This window comes from Schistocerca serialis, chromosome 3 (assembly GCF_023864345.2).
Source record: "Schistocerca serialis cubense isolate TAMUIC-IGC-003099 chromosome 3, iqSchSeri2.2, whole genome shotgun sequence".
Classification (NCBI taxonomy): domain Eukaryota; kingdom Metazoa; phylum Arthropoda; class Insecta; order Orthoptera; family Acrididae; genus Schistocerca; species Schistocerca serialis.
This window is the reverse complement of record NC_064640.1, coordinates 523923830-523943430: the sequence shown is the minus strand read 5'-3', so window position 1 is coordinate 523943430 and position 19601 is coordinate 523923830.

Sequence of the window (19601 nt, the reverse complement as noted above, 5' to 3'; positions counted from 1 at the left end):
ACATTTTTGTATAGATCTTACACTAATTATAATTATTCAACGTATCACACTTTTCTTTGTATTTCATATGAGCAATATTAGAATTGTTCCTTTTGCTTTTACAAGGTTTAGTCTCTGGCAAGCGCATTATCAGTACAGGGTCTAGAATAATTGTGTTACTTACCGTACCAGGAAGACGGGATACTTCAGTCAGTAACCGTTTCCTTTCTAATGATTACCTTACAACATGATTACTTTTGTTAAATATTTGTATTCTGCTATCATATCAAACAGCCAAAAGTCTCTCTGGTGGTCATATACGATTTATAAGAAAACAGAGTAAATACTGCTTTTGCTAAAATTAAACAGATCTTTTGCTAAACATTAAGGTCTCGTGCACTTGCTATGCTACCAAGACGCCAAACTATTACTGGGCATTTCCCTAAGGCTAAACCATGGACGTTGACTATTTTGTAAAGGTTCATATGATGCATTCGATGTGCATCGTCGATAATATGGGTTCGCCACTCCGTCTTATCCTCAAGAATTTCTGTTTTTTACGTTGTATCCCTGGCGCCTGCTGTATGTTTGTGTTTCTGTTCAGGCTAGTGTGTGTGTGTGTGTGTGTGTGTGTGTGTGTGTGTGTGTGAGAGAGAGAGAGAGAGAGAGAGAGAGAGAGAGAGAGAGAGAGTAGGAAGTTTCGCGACGGGCGCCCACTTGTAATATTTCTCCTTCCCAGCTCGTTTAAATCAGAAGTGCCGCCGTTGACGTACCCTCGAATTACCGTGAGCCGTATTTAATCGAAGTCTTTCAGTTTAGAAGGTATTGTCTGATCTGCCTTGCTCCACAACATTTGTGTTTTATCAGCCTAGTGAATTTGTTCCTTCAACAAGGCGCTAGATTCGAGCTAGCCATGAAAACAGCAATGCCGACGGGTCACTAATTCCTAACAGAAGAAGAAAATTGCAGCCTTCTCCAGTCGTTGTGAAAAGGATGCTGTAAGAAAAGATAGGGAAAGGAAAAAATATAGTGTAATTAGGTACTTTTCTTTCAAGAAAATGACTGAAAAGTCCATATTTCGCAGGTTTTTAACAGGGTCAGAACGGGAACTTTTTTATGACTACTTACAAGCTTCTCTTCTTCAAAATATTAAAAATGCTCCACACGCCCAAGTCTAGAACTCCCCCCCCCCCTGCAGACCATCGTATGGACGCCAATGCTGACATAAGCACATAGCAGTTGTGACTCCGCCGGCCGGTGTGGCCGAGCGGTTCTAGGCGCGTCAGTCTGGAACCGCGCGACCGCTACGGTCGCAGGTTCGAATCCTGCCTCGGGCATGGATGTTTGTGATGTCCTTAGGTTAGTTAGGTTTAAGTAGTTCTAAGTTCTAGGGGACTGATGACCTTAGATATTAAGTCCCATAGTTGGTTGGCTCTGAGCACTATGGGACTTAACATCTCTGGTCATCAGTCTCCTAGAACTTAGAACTACTTAAGCCTAACTAACCTAAGGACATCACACACATCCATGCCGGAGGCAGGATTCAAACCTGCGACCGTAGCAGTCGCGCGGTTCCGGACTGAGCGCCTGAACCGCTAGACCACCGCGGCCGGCTTAAGTCCCATAGTGCTCAGAGCCATTTGAACCATTTGAACCAAGTTGTGACTCCGGTACTAGTGCCTTGAAGATGGGTCCCTTCCTGTACAAAATTTTTATCCATGAATGAACTGCAACGCGATATGATTCCTTTTAATGAAATATCAGATAGTAAGAACACTTTCATGACGCAACAGAACGTATGAAGGCGTCTTTAACATGTGCTACAGTGATATAGAATTATTACCAAGACGTTCAACAACTCTAACTGTAACTGCCTCTTCTTTTGTAGAGAAAACGCGTACAGTGCATGTAAACTGCGCCTTGTATTACTTAACACTTAATAGCAAGAAGCATGAACCAAAACGAGCCTATTCTCGATGTATTCAGGGCAGTGGCGCGTATCTAGAAATTCTCTGCAGTGCAGACCTATATTATGCTAGCTGAAAATCACATGCAAAGAAGAAAACATTGTAAGACATTTGTGGATAAAAGTCTTACGTCAAGATCGCCAATTTTCTTTATTAATTATTGGTTTCGGCTCATTGACAAGCCACCTTCAGATCGATCTAACATGTTACTTGTGTGACAATCTTTACATGTCGTATTCTGAGAGTTAAATCAAATATTGTTACCGTGCCCTTATTGCCACACATGCGCACAAACTATCGACAGCAATGATAGTTGCATCTTCCAAGAGTGGATGTAAACAAGATATCACTTTAAATATTCATTACAGTAACACTTCCTTGTTCCTGTTATGAATATGAGAAGTGATATTTTGGTTACATCCGCTCATGGGGGATGCAACTATCATTGCTGTTCGTAGTTTGTACGTGTTGCAACATGGGCACTGTAACAATATTTGATTAGTGATTAACGTTATCAGTTTACATAAACTACGATTTTTCATTTTAGGGTGACTTTGCTCTAAGAATACGACGATGTGTAATGATTGTCACACAATGAATAACATTTTAGATTCCTCTGAAAATGGCTCGTCAGTGAGCCGAAACCGGTAATTAATATAGAAAATTTGCGATGTTGTCGTAGAATTTTTATCTGTATGCTTTAAATCAACAGCTCGCGTATCCCCAAATTGACAATGTCAAATAAAAAAACAAGAAAATATTGCATTGCTGAAAGCAGTTTACAATACTACTAATTCTGCTGAAGGCAGCTTGTCACCAATAAGCAGTGCTGGTATCGGCCACTGCCGAGATCAAAGGATAAACGAGCAGATGCAGATTCAACATATGAGACGTAAAACTGAGAAATGATTTCAGGAGGAGAAGAATTAACGATAAACTTGAGGTTAATTTAAATTATTCAATAAATAACCATGAAGGTTCACGAAAAATAGATATAAATGTCCTCTACACATTCTCAAAAACAGAAAATTTACCTCATATGCCTTCAGGTCCCCATAATACTATTTAGTGAATGAGAAAAAAATATCGGCATATGGCTAGAACAAAATTAGCTATTAATCCTCATTATATCAGACAAACACGCGTAGCGGACGAACGTGTAGCTTTTCTTGTAATGAAAACATCTGCAAAGCTGAAAAAAAATCACATCATAGAAAATTATTCCAATGTAACGCTAGCAAGAAACGCTTTCACCATGAATCTTGCCTAACGCAGCTTAGAAATGCCCATCTTAGCAATACACAAGATAACATCTGAATTTAAGAGGTAGAACAACGTTAGATCCTAGAGTCAGCGGCCACAATGGGAACAAGAGCAAAACGGACATTGGTTGGCCCTGTGCTGCGCATGTGAATAGTGTCGCGAAATGAAACTTTAAACTGCAAGAATCATGGTCCTATTCGAACTGAATCTGACCACAAAGCTACCTGACTGGTCGTCAGGAGTCAGCGCTCATAGTACATCTTGCAGATATGCTTTAGCATGCAACCAAAGATGTGACTGTTTCGTGGCAGTTCATTCCCAAACTGCCCCGTAACGTGTTTCATAATTAGTAAGCTGTCTATAAAATTTTGTCTCTTTGTGAGAGAACTGAATACATTGATTCCGAAAACTTTCTCCTCATGTAACATGTACTTTAGACTGCGTAATGAACTGCTGAGAAAAACTGACTATTGGTTGGCACTGTGCTGCGCATGTGAATAGTGTCACGAAATAAAACTTTAAACTGCAAGAAACGTAAAATTATGAATTAAAGAAAATGAACTTAATTAACAGCCAAAAGAAACTAATTGCATGCCCAGTGAAAACTATAGAACTAAAACTCAGTACCGAAACATTATGAACGATGTGCAATATGAAGTGCAAAGTTAGACTAAGAATATCCTCAGAAATAAAGTACTACTCTACTCGGAAGAAAATAACTGTAATTAGCAACACTGTTCACTAAAAGTTAATGTACTTGCTATCACGACAGCTGACAATCCTGACTGCACACTATTTGCACAAGAATGCAATTTGAGATCTGCCCTGACTTACCTCTTGCTCACCATGCTTTTTTTTCTTGTCTAAAGATCTGACTTTCTCGAAAGCAAATACAAATCATCAGATGCAGCTGCTAAAGATAAGTAACCTATTATGAATTACTTTTGCCAGAAACGATCTGTTGCCTCTTGTGGCGCAAGGTGCAATGCACACACGATAAAAGTTCAAAACTTTACGTGTCATGGAAGTGTGTTTTACTTTAAAGAAAATTGTTTTTAAGAAATCAAACTCTGATTATTGAGAAAAAAAAGCACAACATAAGAAGCTTCTAACAATTACAAAATTCTCTCATTACAAAAATTACAAACATACCTTTACAATTCCTCTAAAATCTTTATCAGTACAGAGAACAAGAAAATAATGTACATCAGTTTTCCTTTCCACAATAAAATATTCCAGATAGTTTCTCCCAGCTTCAAAAATACACATCTTTTTCTTGGAAGAACTCAATTGCTCGCTACTACGCCTCGCGTAAGAATGTCCCAGCGCTGTACAACAGACTGACTAGCAAGTCAACCACAGATAAGACTAAACACAGAGTCAAGGATCTTATTCACCACTCATGCAGTGCTCTGTTTCATCTTTGCCTCAGTACAGTAAAGTTGAATAGTAGAAAACATATGAGAACCTTACACATTCAATCTGCAAATCCCTGTAGTCAGTCAAGTCAAATCATTAACAGTGCTTGAAAACTGCTTGCAGTATTCACTACTACAAATGATTACACTTCTAATTACTTCTGCACCTCTTTCCTCTTGTTACAGTGAGAGTGTCTTGTTATTTCAGGAGCCCTGGGAACTTTCAGCTGGCTCGTGAAAGGAGAGTTAATTTAGGGTAACAGAAGAGTCGTAAAGTTGTTTGGTGCGGAGAGTCGTTCTCCATGCAGACTGTAGTTGACTTTTGCAATCCCTTGTCCATCTGTTAAATGTTTATATTCATGAGGAACGTGATGAACGTTTAGTACCCATACTTTAAAGCTTAATGAGCCACCCCTAGCGATTTTCACTTAATAATACGTTATTCTGTGTGCGACGTTGTTCCTTTTAAATTTGCGTGTTTTTATGGGGACCTTCCCATTACTGTAGTCACCGAGGATCGTATTTATAGCATCTTACGGGTTTGCTAAACAGTTCAGCCGCCACCTCACGACTTCCCTCGCAGACGATAGCATTGACTAGAAAATTCTTGAACCACGCAAGTGATTCGCAGCTCACATACCGATAATATGAAACACGTTTCTAACAGACTACTTTCATTCTATTTCGTTAGTCTCCAATACTTATTAGATTATCTTAAGGATGTCTCTGTTTTTGAGGCATCTCTTCCACAGTCGCAGTTTTTAGGTAATACGGAGATACTCCATATTTTTCCAGTGTAATAAATCTTTTTCTTGGACTAGACGCATTTCGCTTTATTTAAAGTACTTTCAGTGGTCAATTATCTCGCTACTAAATTATTGCCATGCGTTCTTCTCCATATAGGCGTTCGATTTTTAGCCCACTTCACTAACACACAACATTTTCGTGTTTGCATGTTTGTATATAACCACATTCGCGTAGTGTACTTTGTCTTGTTGAAAACGGAATGCCTAGCTGGAAAGAAACATACTGAAATAATGCACGGGATATAAAACTGTGATCGTTGAAGATGCTTTAAATTAAGTGAAAAACGTCTGGTCCTAATAAGATTTTATTACAGTAGCAAAAGTCGAAATAAATGCCACATTATGATAAGGTACTTGACATCCACTGTTGCATAAAGGCCTCCTCTCAACTTTTCCGTACATTAGAGCCCTCCACCCTGTTCCTAATGTCGTCTCCCCACCTTCGGTCAGGTCGTCGTCTCAATCTTTTCTTACCTCTTGCAATCCAGCAAACAAATTCCTTTAACCATCCACCAGCCATTGCCCTGGTTACATGTCCAGCGCGCCTCCACTTCATTTTGATTTAGAAACTAATCTCATTTGTCGCTACAGTTCGATCTCTGACGCGTTTGTTCGTTTTCCTGTACCTCCGAGTAATTCACACTTCGCGCTGAGGATCCCTCATTGTTCGAACGGTTTCCGGCTCACATCTTGCTGTTATAAGTGAAAATCTGCAATACACACTGATTGGAAACTTTCAATTTCAGGCACATATAATCATTCGTTTTAGAGACTATTTAGTTTATGGAACGCCTCCAGGCCATTTTTACTCTTCTGTTTATTTACATTGCTGCCCTTCTACCCTTAGTAGTCAGGTCTTGTCATTGATCTTAAATTCTATTAGCAACTGTTTTGCTGATTTTGAAAATCGACAAGTAAAATGTTTAGTTCTAGGACATATAACACTGTCAGATAGAGAAATTCGAGCCAAATTACAATTTCTTGAACTCCACGTAAACAACACAATACAAATAGACTTTGATGTATCGGAACAGGAAACATGTTGGCGAAATGTCATCGGCACTCATAAAATATTATCGAAAAAATCCTTTAATAAATATTGTTTCAATAGGACACAACTTTTTCGACTGTATATCTACCAGGTTCCGTGGGGCAACGCGAGCGACAACTACCTGGCCATCCAACGAGTCAGTACACAATTTGCAGAATGCTAGTTCGAAAATCTATAAACGAAAGAATTATTGAAACACCAAAAAATTGTGAGAGGGTACACAAATAAAGAACGCATTACAGAAAAAAGGTCTCAAATACTGCGAGCAACTCCTGTACAGAATAGAAGGATTGCGCCGCAAGGAGATCTTTCAACTTGGAGTTAATCACTCAGATTTTTCAGTCCCTCTATACGTGAAAACGAAGCCTACCGAATTCTGCATATCTTTCTGTACTACGTTTAAGTAAGTGTTGTCCAAGTGCATAGCGTTTTCTACCGTCTAGTGTTCGCTGAGTGAATGGCGCAGCTCCTTCTGAATGAGTAAATTTTCTCAACAACACACCTCATGATGGAATATTTGTAAAAGGATGGCAGAGTTAGAATTCCGAGACACCTAAGACTTTAAAATGATCGACTAAACTGACTGCTTGACCAGCCTGGAACAGTAACATATCGGTTTTAAAAGATTTCCCTTTCAGAAGCTGAAATAATTCCTTTTTGTTGCAGTTAGGTGTCATTTGCAAAAGGAAACGTTTTTTTAGTCATATCATGTTTAATGGCAGATCATTCGTTTATTTCAAGAAAAGCAACGTATTCAGAACGTAAAACTGTGCCCCTCCTCATTTACATCACGCCAGTCAGACTGAAATCTTTGCCTTGTTTAGAGACACTAGAAGACAACCTTTTGCTTCCTAAAGTGAACCATTGCTGAGGTTTTTCTCCAATCTCATGATGTCCCAACTTACCCATCAGTATCACATGGTCCACGCAATCAAATGCTTTTGTTAAATCGAAGAAAATACCTACTGTCCTCAATCTTTCTTTCAACCCTGGTATTACCTTACACACACAAGAATAAATTGCATTTTCTGTGGATACCCCTTTCGTGAAGTCAAATTTCGAGTCTGACAGCAAAATTAAATGTACTGAGATGTGTCAGTAGTCTCCTGCACATTACTTTCTTAAGAACTTATGAAAACACTTGTAGCAAAGAAATTGGTCGATGATTGTCTGCCTTATCTCTTTCACCGTTTTTATAAAGTGAATTCACAAACGGGTATTTCAGTTTGCAGTAAATTGACCACATCTAGACGACACAGTGCACACGTAACTAAACACAGAGCTAATGAACGGTACACTCATTTTCATAAACCTACTTCATCATACCTATGGGAATCTTTCCTCTTTCATGATTTCATGATTCATTTAGTTTCATCTTTGCTTGTTTCCCTTAGCTGCATGTGATGTAGTTATCTTGAAACCCCAGCTCTCAAGAATTATGCACATAAACTTTCAACTTCCTGACTGTTGGCAAGTAAGTATTAACTATTTAGCACAATTCTTGTGGATCACTACCAGTTTCATTCTCAGATAAAATATGTGTACTATGTTAAGCACACATTCTGTCTTGTTACGTCTTTTACAGTTGATCGTACAGTTTTAATTTCTCTTGGTGTAATGCATTATTTCATCCTGTCTGATGATATTCCTCATCACTATGTAGTATTGTCTACAATCAAATTATATGTTACTGGACTCTGACTATCCTTTATATTATAATACACCTTCCGTTTCTTCCTGAATCATATTCTAAATCCACTATTTATGTAAAACAGTTCCTTATCTGTACTATATGTCTGCCTGCAATTTTTTACTGGGAAAGAGCTACCAAAGCAAGTGATAAAGCATTGAAGAAATGTATTACATTTGTCGTCTAATTTGTTTGTATTGTGGACTTCCATCCAAATATCTCCATCGAGATTTCCTTTGAACGTTCGAACCGCAAGTGGACTCAAATCTTTTGTTCACTCTTTGGGATGTGACTGCCTCGTTTCTTTCAGTATTACTACCTGTGATCAGGACAGAACGGGCCATTACTAATTCTCTCACACTGTGTCCTTCAAAAGAGAAGAGTCTAAGAATATATTGTTTATGATCGCTCCGCTGTTCTCCTGAACTTCAGCTGGGAAGTATACTGTCTGTACTAGGCAGTAAGATTCAAGTAAATCAACTTTTCTCTGGTCAACAGTCACAAAATTTATGTGTAAATCCCCTCACAAAACCAATCTCATGTATTTCTTAAGAACTGACCCTAGCAAGCATCAAGTCTGGAGAGCAAAAATCCGATAGTCTTAACTGGGAGACCTGTACAAGTCTATAATAAAGAATATATTCCCTGACAGAAAGTATTCTGAATTGTTTGTTTGTTTTTCTTTCTTAAATGCAATTTTGTTCCATGATTGTGCATAGAACTAATAGTCAAGTACTTAGTAATGTTCTCCCTGATTTGCGTAACAAATTGGTAGATTTAGTCATTTGTTTCAGCAATGATACACGGTTTTTAGAAATGGTTCTTTACAATGAGTCTGACTATTGAATCTAGTTATTGCGTCCAAGTTTTGCACCTATGATCCCCAGAAAAGAATCCCATATTTGAGACTAGAGGAATAATATGTCACCACAATACCACAATACAGTTAGTACTGCATCCATTATGGGAAGCGGGTAACCTGACATGGAAGGTCCCAGCGATGATAACATCTTCCATCGGCTCCTGGAGGAGGAGGTGGAGGAGATCGGTATTTAATGTCCCGTCGACAAGGAGGTCATTAGAGACGAAGCACAAGCTCGGATTAGGGAAGCATAGGGAAGGAAATCTCCCGTGCCCTTTCAAAGGAACTATCCCGACGTCTGCCTGAAGCAATTTAGGAAAATCACGGAATTCCATTGGCTCCTGTTTAGTCCCAAGTTAGTCAATAGACATATCGCACAAACTGTCCAGACTGGGTATGCATTGTTTACTGACTCACATTAGAAAAGAGAAAGAAGGATTAGAGTTTAATGTACCGTCGACGCCGAGGTCGTTAGCGACGGAGCATACGCTCGTATTGGGCAGTATGGGAAAGGATATTGGTCGTGCTGTTTCAAAAGGACCGTTCGGCCATTCACATTGAGCGATAAAAGGAGAACATGAAAAATTACAACACCATGAACGCGGCATGTAACAAAGGTCAAATGGCATGAAAGGTACAACGTACTTGGATATACAAATTATCAGCATTTCAATGCAAGCGCAGAATGCAGGTAAGAGTATCGCCATCTACGTTCTGTATAGAAGGAAAGATTACACAGAAAACTTTACGTTCAGAAACTGCATGTGAAAGATGATTGTTCACGAGAAGATCGTTTAATGCCTCGTCTGAGAAAGAGAAACATCTACCAGCAAGTATCAGAATCCGATAGTGGCTTGATCGTGGCCTATTCTTCCGCAATATAGCCGCTCGCATTGGACAGGATCCCACGACTGCCACGGGAATCTGAAATCGATGGATTCAGGAGGGCCGCACACAATGCTGTTTAGGATCTCAACGGCCGCACGCTCCTAGTGCCCAGAACGACAAACACGTTGTTCGTTCTGACCTGCAAGATCATAAAGGCTATGTCACACAAACCTTGAGTCAGGAAAATGGCTTGTTTGCAGTAAGATTAGTATCCACACAGACAGTGCGACGAAGTCTGGAGCATCGCGGTCTGTCAGCACTATAATCATTGTTTCTGCTTCCCTTGAAGCGGCCAGCCGCTGTGGCCGAGCGGTTCTAGGCGCTGCAGTCCGGAACTGCGCTGCTGCCAAGGTCGCAGGTTCGAATCCTGCCTCGGGCATGGATGTGTGTGATGTCCTTAGGTTAGTTAGGTTTAAACAGTTCTAGGTCTAGGGGACTGATGACTTCAGATGTTAAGTCCCATGGTGCTTAGAGCCATTTGAACCAACCCTTGAAGCGCCACCTAAGAGAGGAGCACCGGCAGTGGGCACATTGGGCACAATGTGTCACCATATTATTTTTAGGTGCATCCTCGTTCTGTGTATGGCATCACGGTGGTCACATCTGTGTATGAAGGCTCCGGGGAGAAAAAACGTAGCCAGATCGCATTCGTCATCGAACTAAGTGCGCAGCATCTGATGTGATGGGATACCATTAGGCACACAACCGCAGTACGATCACCAGTTGTCTGCGTAGCTAGAACAGCAGCTGTTGAATTACTCTGTCGTGTTAAGCCTGGTGGCTGAGCCCTATCTTCTAGGTCTCTGTGACATCTTTCAGCAAGATAATGCAAGACCGCTTGTTGCCAGTGTTTCTTTAACCATCTCGTTATAGAGGGTGTCTGACTGCTGCTCCGAACAGCACGTTCTCCGGATCTCTCACCTAATGAAAACATCTGTTCATCGGTTGCCCAGAAATTGGCACGCCACTGCTCACCAGCCACTACGATTGACGAACTGTAACATACAGCTGAAGCAGCGTGGAATGCCCTACCTTATCTATCATCTAAGCTCAGTTCAACTAGATTCGCAGCAGAATTGAGCCACTGTTGCTTCCATAGGTGGCAGCACTGTGTACTACAGTGAGATGACAAAAGTAACGGAATAGCGATATGCACAGTTACAGATGCCGATAGTATCGCGTACACAGGGTATAAAAGGGCAATGGAGTGGCGGGACTGTCATTTGTACTCAGGTGATTCATGTGAAAAGGTTTCCGACATTATTACGGCCACACGACGGGAATTAGCAGACTCTGAACACGGAATGGTAACTGGAGCTAGACGCATGGGACATTCCATTTCGGAAATTGCTAGGAACTTCAGTATTTCGAGACCCACAGTGGGAAGATTGTGCCAAGAATACCACATTTCATGCATCACCTCTCACCACAGCCAATTCAGTGGCAGACGTCCTTCACTTAACGGCCGAGAGCATCGTAGAATTGCATGGATTTGGCAATGCTGACAGCCAACGCTGCGTGAAATAACCACAGAAATCAATGTGGGACGTACGACCAACGTATCTGTTACGACAGTGCGGCGAAATTTGGCGTTAATGGACTATGGCTGTAGACGGCCGACAGGAGCGCCTTTGCTAACACAAAGGTGTTGTGTCTAGACAAGACAGCCTAGACACAATGAGAGAAAGCCGAAAGGCACGCGCTAAGTTAAAGCAGGATGGCGTGAGGTCTGAAACAGGATACGTAATGAATGCTATAAAGAAAAGTACGTAGCTTCTGGAATACTTAACTTTAATCCATCCTTTTGGTACATCTGGAGATTGTGGCGATACAAGTGAGACTCTTTAGATACATGCAATGTTACTAATGGCGCCTTGCTAGGTCGTAGCCATTGACTTAGCTGAAGGCTATTCTAACTATGGGCTCGGCTAATGAGCAATGCTTCGTCCATGTAGTCGCTAGCAAAGTCGTCCGTACAACTGGGGCGAGTGCTAGTCAGTCTCTCGAGACCTGCCTTGTGGTGGCGCTCGGTCTGCGATCACACAGTGGCGACACGCGGGTCCGACATGTACTAATGGACCGCGGCCGATTTAAAGCTACCACCTAGCAAGTCTGGTGTCTGGCGGTGACACCACATTCCTCCCCCGCAAATCGGCGAACGGTCGTGTTATAAGGCTTCCGCCCGCCGTGGGGAGGACCCCATGTTGACGTATGCGATGAGGTGGGGAGCCTAACAACAGGCGAGGCTGTGCCACACGCACCCGACCATTCGGTCCGAGGGGAGCTATGAAACGCCTGAAAACCTAGTCCAGGGTGCACGTCAACATGCGGTGTATGCGCCCGTAAAGAGACAGGAGGGGCCGAAGGGTCGAACACCATTGCGTCGGGGTACCCGACGCGCGAAGACGCCATGTGGTCCGGAGTGGGCAAGAGTTCCATGGCGGAGGACTGCTGGTCACGGGAAGCGATCTGCGGCGCGTGACCGAGGGAGGCGCCAGGCGGTTGCAGCGACGCGTCTACTGCGGGCGGCGCCGGCGGAAGACCAAGCGGCGGCGGCGGCGGTGGCGGTGGCGGCGGCGGCGGCGGCGACGCGTCGCCATGGGGCAAAATGGAAGGCAGCGTCGGTAACACCTGGGGATGAGGCGAGCCAGTAGATGGGTCCCCAGGGCGCTGACCGGACGGCACCGTCGCTGAAAGCATACGGGGAGCGGCAGAACCCGTGCGACGACAGAGGCGCAGCTGATTGAGATGCCGACGCACCTCACCAGAGGCCCCCAAAACCAAATACATCGCGCGGCCGAGGCAGCGAAGAATGCGCTCTGCGAGCCAACGCCGTGAACCTCGATAGTTGCGATAGAATACAACGTCGCCTGGAGCAAAAGCAGAAGTCTGCCGCTGCACAGGAACCTGATGCGGTGGGTGCAGCAAAGACATCAAGGTTCGATGAGGACGACCTTGGAGCAACTCAGCCGGTGAGCGACCATCTCGGGGCTGAGAGCGATACGATGACAAAAAGAGCAACAACGCGTCCTCCCGAGAATGCGACTCTTGCAACTTCAACATCTGTGACTTGAAAGTCCGGACCAATCGTTCAGCGGCACCGTTTGGCTGAGGCGAAAACGGCGCGGATGTCAGATGTTGAATACCATTGGCCTGGCAGAATGACTGAAATTCTGCGGACATGAATTGTGGGCCATTGTGGGAAACAATAGTCTGCAGAAGACCTTCAATGCAAAAGATAGCAGACAACGCTTGGATGGTGGCAGTTGACGTCGTGGAAGAGATCCGGACAACAAAAGGAAAATTACTGAAGGCATCTACCAGAACCAACCATCGAGCATTCCAGAATGGACCAGCAAAATCGATGTGCAAGAATTGCCAAGGGGAAGTGGCTTTCGGCCATGCAAAGACTTTCCGCGGCGGTGCGGATTGTTGTTCGGCACACGCCATGCAAGAAGAGCACATATTCGTAATCGCGGCATCGATTCCGAACCAAGTACAGGGCTGACGAGCAAGTTGTTTCGTTCGCACTATACCCCAATGTCCTTGGTGAAGAAGCCGTAAGACAGAGGACTGTAACGAACGTGGGACCACGACTCTGGACTGATCATTATCAGAACGCAACAACAAAACACCACGTCGAACAAAAAGTCTCTCCTTGTGAGCAAAAAATCGGCGAACCAACGGATCCTCGATCCGAGACTTTGACAAAGCCCATTGCGTAGCAACAAAACGCAAAACGGTAGCAAGGACAGGGTCAGCAGCTGTTGCTGTAGCTACACGACGAAAATCAATCGGAAACGATTCGACCACTTCATCGGTTTCCGAATCAATGAACATGCAAGCAAGTTCGGAAGAATCGAATGCTCTATCCTCAGCAACAGGCAAACGGGACAACGCATCGGCGTTTCCGTGCTTAGCAGTGGACCGATACAAGATATCGTAGCGGTACTGCGAGAGGAAAATAGACCAGCGAATGAATGTCTGCGCTGTACGCGGAGGTACAGGCTTGTTCGGATGAAAAAGCGACGTCAAAGGTTTGTGGTCTGTGATGATGGTAAAGTGATGACCATACAAGAAATCATGGAACTTAGTAACACCAAACACGATAGCCAAAGCTTCTTTCTCTATCTGTGAATAATTTCGTTGCGCAGACGAGAGCAATTTGGACGCAAAGGCAATAGGGCGATCATGCGATCCATCTTTGTGCGCAAGCACAGCACCGATCCCGAAATCCGATGCATCTACCATCAACAAAAGGGGTTTCTGGGGATCGAATGGCGTAAGGCAAGTATTAGAAAGCAACGCCGATTTCAACTGGCGAAAGACGCGTTCGCATTCCGTCGTCCAGACGAACGGAACACCTGTACGGCGTAAGCGATGAAGTGGATCTGAAATGGAAGAGGCATTGCGCACATTCACTCACACCTTGTGATCCCAAATCGTGAAATGTTCTTGCGACCTCATCACGCAATGCGTGGGGAACATTGCGCGCTCGGAAAAATTTCGGTTGCGCGTTTACTTTCAGTTCCAAATGTGCTTCATAGTTCTTAGCGCAACCAAGGCCCGGTGCAAAAATGTCTGCAAATTCTTCACATAGCCGAGAAACACTGGCGGAAGGCACAGTCTGATTCACTGATAGGACCTGATTTACAATAGACAAGTTAAACAATTGAAATAACTCTAAACCAAACAAGTTCACTGCAGTAGAAGAATGAAGAACGTAAAATGACACAAGATTTGTTTGTCCCTTGTATCTTGCAAGAAGGCTGTACTGTCCTAACACAGGGATATTCTGACCTGAATAACTATTTAACTTAACATTTGCGGCACGCAACGGAGGTTTGCCCAGTTGTTTGTACATGTCGTGATTGAGCAATGAAACTGCAGCTCCGGTATCGAGCTGGAATGGTATGACCTTGCCATTAAAGTCCAAAACTACAAAAAGTTTATTGTCCTGCTGACGACAAGAGCGACTGTCTCGTGCAATTTGAACTGATACAGGTACAGCATCACTTGCTAATTGACGTGATTTCCAGTGACGTCGACGCACACTTTGTGTGGGACGAACACAGTCACTGTTAGAGACAGTGGCACTGGACGAAGTGGAATTAACTACATGAATGTCCATGGGTGAAGGTCCACGAGCCTGAGTGTCCTTGGTTCGATTCCGGCGCGAAGCAAAGGGCCTGGAATGGTTGTGATTGTCTAATCTGAGCTTTGTCTGGCAAACACTTTGAACATGTCCTTTTTTATTACAGTAAAAACAAATAGCTTGGCGTGACGGGCAGTTTTCACGCGAATGTCTAGTAGCACACCGCGGGCATGATTTCACTGCAGTTGTATGCTGGCGCGGCACACCTGGTTTAGAGCGTGGTGGCAGCTGCGTGGACATGCGGGAGGGCAGTTTACCGGGCCGTGCAGAGCGCCCGGCGGGCCGGTTAATGTTACACACGGCTGGCAAAGTTGCAAATGATGCCTGAGCAAAGTCAAGCGTGTCTTGTCTATCCAGTATGTCTATCACTTGTTGAAGGGAGGGATTGACGAGTTTCAAAATCTGTTCCCGCATGCGAACATCAGAAACGTTCTGTGCTATTGCATCACGTACCATAGTATCTGAATAAGGGAGTCCACATTCACACTCAAAAGCACAATCCCTTGTAAGGCCTTGCAATGTTGCAACCCACTCCCTATTAGTTTGACCGGCCGTACGTTTTGTACGAAAGAACGTATACCTTTTTGCAACTACATTAACTGTTTCCTTGAAATAGGAATCTAAAGCAGACAAAATTTCTTCGTAGGACAGAGTTGCTACGTCGCGTCGGGGAAATAATTTCACTATCACATGGTACGTTTGCACCCCTACACACGCCAATAAATGAGGCTGCTGCTCGTTACCTTGAATTCTGTAGGCGGCGAGATGAAATCCAAACTGGCGTGACCACTCCGTCCATGTTTCCACGTCTGCTTGAAAATTACGGAATGGTGGTGCAACTGCATGTTGTGGCTGCGGTAGCGATGAAGCGGCGGCGGCGGCATCATTTTACAGTGCACGTTGACCCTGGACGAGCTGTCCAAGGGCATCCAATAACGCCTGCGTCTGCTGATTCTGCAAGCGATAAAATTCGGATAGTACATCTGGCGAAGCCATGACACAAGTAAATGTAAGCAATTAGAAAGAACAAGACCCTTTGTTGACTCGTCGCCAAAAATTGTTGTGTCTAGACAAGACAGCCTAGACGCAATGAGAGGAAGCCGAAAGGCACGCGCTAAGTTAAAGCAGGATGGCGTAAGGTCTGAAACAGGATACGTAATGAATGCTATAAAGAAAAGTACGTAGCTTCTGGAATACTTAACTTTAATCCATCCATTTGGTACATCTGGAGATTGTGGCGATACAAGTGAGACTCTTTAGATACATGCAATGTTACTAATGGCGCCTTGCTAGGTCGTAGCCATTGACTTAGCTGAAGGCTATTCTAACTATGGGCTCGGCTAATGAGCAATGCTTCGTCCATGTAGTCGCTGGCAAAGTCGTCCGTACAACTGGTGCGAGTGCTAGTCAGTCTCTCGAGACCTGCCTTGTGGTGGCGCTCGGTCTCCGATCACACAGTGGCGACACGCGGGTCCGACATGTACTAATGGACCGCGGCCGATTTAAAGCTACCACCTAGCAAGTGTGGTGTCTGGCGGTGACACCACAAAAGGCACCACCACCTGTGCCTCCCCTGGGCTCGTGACCATATCGATTGGTCCCTAGACGACTGGAAAATCGTGGCTTGGTCGGATGAGTCCCGATTTCATTTGGTAAGAGCTGATGGTAGGGTTTGAGTGTGGTGCAGATCCCACGAAGCCATGGACCCAAGTTGTAAGCAGGGCACTGTGCAAGCTGTTGATGATTCTATAATGGTGCGTGCTGTGTTTATGTAGAATGGACCTCTGGTCCAACTGAACGAATCATTGACTGGAAATGGTTACGTTCGGCTACTTAGACACCATTTGCAGCAATTCGTGAACTGCGTGTTCCTAACCAACAATGAAATTTTTATGGATGACAGTGTGCCACGTCATCGGGCCACAGTTGTTCGCGACTGGTTTGAAGAACATTCTGGACAATTCGAACGAATGATTTGACCACGCAGGTCGTCCGACATGAATCCCATCGAACATTTATGAGACATAATGGAGAGGTCAGTTCGTGCACGAAGTGCAAAAAATCTTGCACCGGCAACACTTTCGTAATTGCGAACGGCTATAGAGGAGCTTGGATCAGTATTTCTCCAGGGGCTTCCAACGACTTGTTTAGTCCATGTCACATCGAACTGCTACACTGCGCCGGGCAAAATGAGGTTCAAGGCGATATTAGGAGGTATCCCATGACATTTGTCATCTCAGTGTAAATTTCGTGCCCTGGATACCCCCAAATCAACGACCAGTTTCATTATGTAGTCTTCCTACCGTACTGTATGTGCGCATGAAGTGCAATTTCGTGATTTTGTATCGTTTCTGATGTTTCAATTTTAATGGCCAATAATTGTAGATGGCCGGAGAGGAATTTGAATGACTGTCCTCCCGAATATGAGTCCGGTATCTGAGCACTATGTCGTTTAGCTCGGTCCGAATATCGGAAGCAAACCTTTTTTGTCTGCCAAAAGAACCTCCGTGCATAGCAAAGATCGTTCAAATGGTTCAAATGGCTCTGAGCACTATGCGACTTAACGTCTAAGGTCATCAGTCGCCTAGAAATTAGAACTACTTAAACCTAACTAACCTAAGGACATCACACACATCCATGCCCGAGGCAGGATTCAAACCTGCGACCGTAGCGGTCGCTCGGCTCCAGACTGTAGCGCCTAGAACCGGACGGCCACTCCGGCCGGCAAAGATCTTTCATGGAAGCAAGTGACGGATTATATATGTGTATCTCTGATTGTCAGACAGTGTCCTGCAGGACTTACCCTCTAAGGGCGTTAGTCAGTGGTACAAATTCGCCTGTCTTTTGCTGAAAACCCTATCCTAGACACTGTGGCTTCTGGTAAGCTACTCAGACTCGCCCGTCAGAGACTCCTTGCATTTCGTCGCACTTCTAAAAGACAAGTGTATCTTGTCTAAGGGACCCATGGTAATCTATTTATTACGTTGTAACCTGTTATCCATAATTTAAACACAGGTTGGTTTCATTGTTGCTATGTACAGTTAATGTTTTTCCTGAACTTAAGCATCTAACGATATAAAATCTAGTATTAATAATAACACAGTGTAACTTCCCATTACCGTAACTTTCCTTACTATTACGATGCATTCACCTTCTGCCATACCTAACTATACTCCAAATGATCAAATATATCTGGACATGTATTAATAGACATAAATGTGGAGTGTGTCCACCCTTCTCTTTATGGCGGCTTGAAATCTGCTGGGAACATCTTTAATGACGTGTCTAAATCTCTATGGAGAAATGGCAGTCCTTTCTTCCTCAAGAGAACGTAGTGATGGTGGACGCTGTGGTCTGGAGCGAAGTCAACGTTCTGACTCATGCTAAAAGTGTTGCGTTGGGTTGGGGTCAACACTCGGGCAGGGCAGTGCTCTTAAGGAATCTTAGTGTCCGCAATCCATTTCCTCGCTGATACTACTTTATGACAGGATCCATCGTCATGCTGATACAATCAATCATCGTCTCCGAACTGTTGTTCTACTGAACACAGTGCACAGTGCCGGAAAATGTGTTCTATCCTTCCGCATTTAGCGTTTTCTTAAGCGTTATAAGGAGACTACATCCTAACCTTCAAAAACTCCCCCATACCGCAATACGTCCTCCTCTGTACTTCACTGTTGGCACTACATATGATGGCAGGTTAAGTTCTCCAGGCACTAACCAAACCCAAGTCCTTCCATCGATTTGCCACAAAGTATATCGTGATTCATGACTCAAAATCACTCGTTTCCAGTCATTCACAGTTCAGCGACGTCGCTCTTTACACTGTCTCAATCGTCCCTTAGCACTGACTAGAGATATGTGTGGCAAGTGAGAAATTGTTTAATCATTCCACCCTATTCTGATCTCTCTCTAAGGACTTCCCTGTTTCTAGGAGACATTGTTATTGTAGGTAAGGGGCGGACGTTCGACGCCAAGCCCTTATTCACAAATGTACCAGCGAAGAAGACCGTCAACACTCTACAGGAATAGTGCCATCTGTTGTCCGTTAGCTCGTGCGTCACTACTGAAGACCACCTACTATAGAAAAGTAAAGTTTAATGAACAAACGGATGAAGTCTCGCTCTATTTGCAAGTGGAACAGGAAAGGAAACGATTACCGTTAGTGAAGGCGCAAGATATCCTCCGCTACGCACTATATGGTGGTTTGCGAAGTATGCATGTAAATACAGAAGTAAACGTAGCTGTAGGATCCCCCATCACACCAGTTGCGCCCGCTAAATCCGCTGGGCAGAACAGGTAATAGGATTGTGGAAAGGGCCAAAGGTTGAGGTCAGTTTCTCCTTCTAATTGTCATTTATTGTAACTTAATAACCTTTACAACCAAAGCGGCACATAGCCGCACCTTTACCGAGTGCAACTCTTTCACAGCTGAAGGCCTCCAAACAAGAAATCTTGCGATCAACAAGATAAAAATCCAATTAAGATAGCAATAAAACAATTTTTAAAAAATCAGCAAGTA